General features: G+C 38.0%; 1 pseudogene; it reads right to left on the minus strand.

Moving 5' to 3' along the window:
- Positions 1–526: 526 nt before the first annotated feature.
- On the minus strand, positions 527–5,693 carry LOC120434249 (annotated as a pseudogene).
- Positions 5,694–5,908: the final 215 nt, after the last annotated feature.

Below are 5,908 nucleotides of genomic sequence, written 5' to 3' on the forward strand. Positions count from 1 at the left end.
GCCACTTTTGTAAATTCTTACATTTAATGTCATCTAAAAGAGAAAAATCCAAAGTGTACTAGACACACTGTAAATAGTGAATATTCTTTACTCACCTGTATGTGAAAAGAGAGGAAAGAAAACTGTCTTGAGATGTTCCCTTAGAGCTACCCGAAAATGTGCAGTGTTGTTAATGTTTAATAAATTTGTAGGTCTATATTTCTACATCATTCGCAATGAAGCTGCTGAAAGAGAAGCATCATGTTTGAGAGTGATTGATTTATCCCCTTTTCAGGGTGGAACATTGTCTATGCTATTGTACTCAATGGATATAATCCCCCCATAATACATTATGACTAAATATTATGAGTGTGTTTTCATTTCACACCCTGAAGAGTATTTATTATAAATAAACATATTCTGTCTGTACAGTACATTACACTTTAAGTTGCAAGTATTCAGATGACGTGTCAAGTGTATTTACATGTCAGTCTATTATTTAAATATAAACATCAAAAATATTATGTCAAAAATGATAAAGAACATCTTCAGTTTTTAAAATAAGCTTTATTTGAATTTTAAAGATTCATTTGAAGTCATAATTCATGGATTTACAGCTTAGAATCTGCGTGGATAGCAATGAAGGGGTCCTCATCTTTGCCACTGATCGAGAAGGTGGCACGGCCATCACCACCAACACTGACCTGCTTCCCAGTGCATCTGCTTCCTTCCTTCTGACCAGAAATGACATCACAGTAGGTGCCACCAGGCAAGCCTGTGTTCAGGGTGACATTCAGGTCCCTGAAATGGAAATAAAGATCAACCCAGTGTTAAAGTCATAACAGTGCCACAATTAAACTCCATTCCCCTCTCATATTTATTCTGCTTTCAAGACAATAAAACAAATATAAAGCACTATAATACCACTTGGGCATAGGAAGGCATTACATATCTGATTAAAAAAACATAAATAAATAAATAGAAAGAGATGCAGTTAAGTTTTCTCATTCTCTGTTGAGAGAGTTTTACTGACTCAACAGTCCAATCTGTTATCAAAATAATATAGTGCTTGTTTGGAGTAAAAGTGTACTTTATAGACATTTCCTGTCCAATGTCTTTCGTGGATTATATGATAATTATATATATCGTATAATAATAATATATGATAAGTAATAATCATGTAATAATTATTATTATTGTTACTACTAGTAGTAGTTGTTGTCATAATAATTATTTATTTTTATATACAATTAATAGTGCTCTTTATAAAACAGAATCCCTTTTCTAATGAAAGAAATAAAGGCTTAAAAAACTTTAGACAATTTTTAACTAACCTTGAATTTGTAAATGTTTTTGCTGAATTACGGTCATATTAGCTCTATTTTCATACGTGCCCAAGCAGTCTCTTTCTCAAAAATTTAAGCAAATGTTTTGTTTTAATGGTGAAATTATTTGTTTTAATTTAAAATGAAGTATTGGGAAGCTGCCACACACAAACAAAGAGAACAAAATCCTTACCAGTCCTCATTGTTAAAAATGATGAAACCACGATTACCACGGCCAAAGGCAACCTGGTTGCCCTGGTTGTCCCACCAGTTGGAGTGAGGCTGTCCATTGACCACATTACGGAAAATGACCATGTTACTAAATAGGAGACAGGACAAATTACAATCGTAATACATGATGTCTATAGTTTTGATGGTCTAGCTGACAAAGCAGAACAATGTGAATTTGCATAAGACCAGTGTGCTTTCTCCTGATTTCTGTGGACTTACGTGATCTGACGCCATCTATGCTCACAAACCCATCCATTCCCACAGGTCTGGTCAGAGTTGACAATAACAGGCTTGGTTGATCCATCACCATTGCTGGGGGGTCCAATCCAGTCATTCTGATCCTATAATACAAGCATTAATGAACGGATTCAACAAAAAAGGGTCTAATACACACTAAATATTGCATTATTTCATTACGAGTGAACATACTTGTCCGTTTACAATGTTGCGGTCCCACCGATAGCTAGACATGACCCTGGTTACACCGTAAGGGTGAGCAAGCATGTAACCAACAGCCATCTTGTAGAGTCTGGGGTCCCAGAATGTAAGGATGGATGCACCGCCAGCACCATGTCCTCTCTGGTTATCATGGTTGTCGGTGAAGACGAGAGCATTGCCGTTAGCCATGAAACCCCATCCTTCTCCCCAGTTCCTAAATACAGCAAAGAAAAAAGAAATGAATTTTATTATTTTTTTATTATAGCTGATCTTTGTTCAGACCAGTACTTAAGATGGAGTTTGCGCTGGTTGCTCTAACCACACTTAAGCCTAATTTTTGCAGTGCTATTGCAAAGCAACATGTGGTATCTTGATAATTTGCTACCTTCGATTAGGAGCAGCCATGAAGGATCAACACAAAAGTGAAAAAGACATGCCAAGCACTCTAATCTGATAAGAAGAAAAGAATTCAACTAGGAATTAGATAGATTATTGTCCAATGGACTTGTGTATTTCAGAAAGAAAAAGACGTGGAGAAAAAGTAATGAAGGTAAAGTAAAAAAGAAAATAAAAGGTGGTGGTGGTATATAAGGTGGTGGTGGTATATAACAAGTATTTATTGATACGGGGCGCCCGTGGCTCAGGGGGTTGGGAAGGGCACCTGTAACCGGAAGGTCGCCGGTTCGATCCCCGGCCTCTCTGTCCTGGTCGTTGTGTAAGACACTTTACCCTACCGCCTACTGGTGTTGGCCAGAGGGGCCGATGGCGCGATATGGCAGCCTCGCTTCTGTCAGTCTGCCCCAGGGCAGCTGTGGCTACAGCCGTAGCTTGCCTCCACCACTGTGTGAATGTGAGCGTGAATGAATAATGTCATTGTAAAGCGCTTTGGGTGCCTTGAAAAGCGCTATATAAATCCAATGAATTATTATTATTATTATTTATGGCCATGATTCACTACATGACTTCACTGGGTTCATTGGCAACCCAGCTAGTGGGTGGGTTATGGTCTGACATTAACTGAAAGTCCATTGATACTTGAAATGGATGTATCCTGCACATGGTAAAGCAAAATTTCCCTCCCGTAAAATTCTGCTTCTCAAAAACTCAACATATGATGGATGTGACTTTGACTTTAACTTAAACTAAAATGCAACCAATTGGTCGAAGGCCCCTGCACTTTTATAGTAGTTTTTATCAGTTTGTTTTTCATTTACAAAGAGCATTGTTAACAATGACATATCTCTGTTATATCTAAAAATAAAACCCTTTGCTATTAAATTGTGTGTAATATTTTCCTTAGATACACCAGTAGAAACAACACATACTTAGTGTAGGAAAGCTTCTGGTTGTTCCACTTTCTGAAGACCTCTCCTATTTTGGCACCATATTTAAACTCAGTCACTCTTCCAAGGCCGACGTACTCATTAGCTGAAATGGGCTCACCTCCCAGATCAATAACCTAGAGTGAAAAGAGCAAACTTCATACCCCAGAAAGCTGATTCAGTTCAAAATGTATACCATCCATAATGTGTAAATTACAAAGGGTTTAAATAAATAAAATCACTTTGCTTCTGTTACTTTCTGTTACTACCCTAATCTTCAATATTGTTTACCATTATGTGCTTTTGTTTTGCTTGCCAAATAAAAGTTACTTTAATGTTCACGTATTCTCCTTGAATGATTGTATTTGTAAATGCTTCTATTCCATCCTGTTTGGTGGCTGCTCTAGATACAGTTTGTCCAGAAACACTGACCTCCTGATAGATGAAAGGTCTGGAGCCACCAGGGAACCACTGGGTGTTAAGGTTGTTCAGACGACCATAGACAGCACTCAGATCACCAGGCCACATGTGTTTGCAGGCATCCACTCTGAATCCAGCCACACCCATGTTAATCAGCTTGTTCATGTACTCGGTCACTTTGCCCCTAACGTAGTCTTTCTCCAGGGCAAGATCCAGCAGACCCACCAGACGGCAGTCACGTACCTAGAGCAGTTAATATTTATTGGGATAAAGATTGTGGAGGTAAGAAGCAAGACATTGTAAACTGTGCTGGAATTGATATGTTTCTACTCAAAGTATTCTCAGTTAGAAAGTTTAGTGGAATCGCTGTAGACATTCTAAAAGTTTCCAAGAAAAATGAGAAGGTAGAAACAAATGTCTGTTCTCTAACTAAAAATGTTTGGGCTTTTTTTTTTAGCTTTGCCTGTTTTTGAAAATTTGATTCAAATTAGGAAATTCAGTGAACAACAGGGATTATGCTCTGGTTGTGCTTAGCATCTGAAAGTGTAGACTGTATTATTAGAATATTTGGTAATAGAAAAATCAAGTATAAAATATATGCTTTAAAATTTCATAATTTATTTGATCTTAATAAGGTTTGTTATTTGAAAATGGCATGTTTAATAAACTAAAGCTTCAGTATTCCTGGTTTTGTCTAGTACCTTTTTCATTTGATTGTGTAGGTAGACTTTGCCAAAAGTCATAAAAGGAATTTGGTGTAAAAACCCAGAAAAGTCAAAATAATACAAATCAGTATGAACAACTCAAGTCAACGTTTAAAAGAGTAAACTTTCACTGGTCTGCGTGACATTTCTTACCTGATATATATCACCATAGTTCTCAATCTCACCACTCCCAGTCTTGCATTTATTGTCATTGAAGTCCAAGTTAGAATATGGGACACTGGGAAATCTTCTTTGCCAGCATCAAACCAGCTTCCACATGAAGAGTGGGTTCCTGCTCCACCACCAGATCCACACATGTGGTTGATAACGGCATCCACATAGATGTTAACCTGTTAGTTAACATAACTTGGTCAGTTGTATTGATTTTCTCATGGTCATTTCAAATCATACTAATTTGTTAAACTGTTGAGCTTCATGAATTTATCCTAAGCTGCCAGGTACTGTTTCCATAATGTTCTTCTAAAAGTGTCATAAACAGAATCTGGTACTAGCTTGTTGTTCTGTACGAGGCTCCACGTGTCCAGACGTCTGTCAAATGAAGAAGTCTGAGGTCTGCAATGCCTAACATTAAATGTCAACTGTAATTTAGTTTACCCCAACGTTGTTGCAGCGGGTGATCATGTCTTTCAGTTCTGCCTCATTGCCAGATCTTGAGCAGAGGTTGTAGCTGATTGGCTGGTATCTCTGCCACCAGGGCCTGAAGGGATTGTTCACCAGAATGTGTTCATTTGGAGGAGAGATCTGAGGAGCGCAAAGGAGAAAAAAAACAACAAGTGTTGTTGTTATTTGGCGCTACAGTCAGGACTTCCTTGTGAAAAAAAAAATGTCAGTGCTAGTGAGTCAAAACATTAGTAAAAGAAAGTTTAGACATAATTGTAATGAGAATGTAAAAAGCTTAGTGTGATAATAATGATAAGAGTTTCGATACTAATAGAAATAATAAACACACACAAACGCACAACACACGCATGTGTCTGTGTATGAAACAGGAAAAGAAAGGACTGCCCAATGCGTCTCTATAAGGTGAACACAGTACTCAGCTATACAGACCTGAACTCCACCAAAGCCTTTGGGTCCCAAGAAGCGTTCACACTCTTGAGCAATGTCAGCCCAACGCCACTCAAACAGGTGGACGATGGAAGTCCTTCCATTCTTAAATTGGGGGTTGTGCTGGGCCAAGCCAAGCCCGAACAGAGCCACCAAGATGAACAACTTCATGCTTTTGATCGATGAGAAAACCAAAAACAGTCACACTCTGCCACAGTGTATTCAAAGTATTTATACTCGCTTTTTCCTCTGCTGGGCCAATGAGAGACTGGCATATATCATTGGGTGTGGAAACCAAACAGGTGCATTTTTATCACACTGTCTTGCTTTTGTAAAACAAGCAAAAAGGGGAAAATCCTTGAGGTAAGATTAGAAACACAAACATAAGGTGTACATAATATCCAACCATCCACCCATTTTC

Source organism: Oreochromis aureus, linkage group 18 (genome assembly GCF_013358895.1).
Source record: "Oreochromis aureus strain Israel breed Guangdong linkage group 18, ZZ_aureus, whole genome shotgun sequence".
Lineage (NCBI taxonomy): Eukaryota > Metazoa > Chordata > Actinopteri > Cichliformes > Cichlidae > Oreochromis > Oreochromis aureus.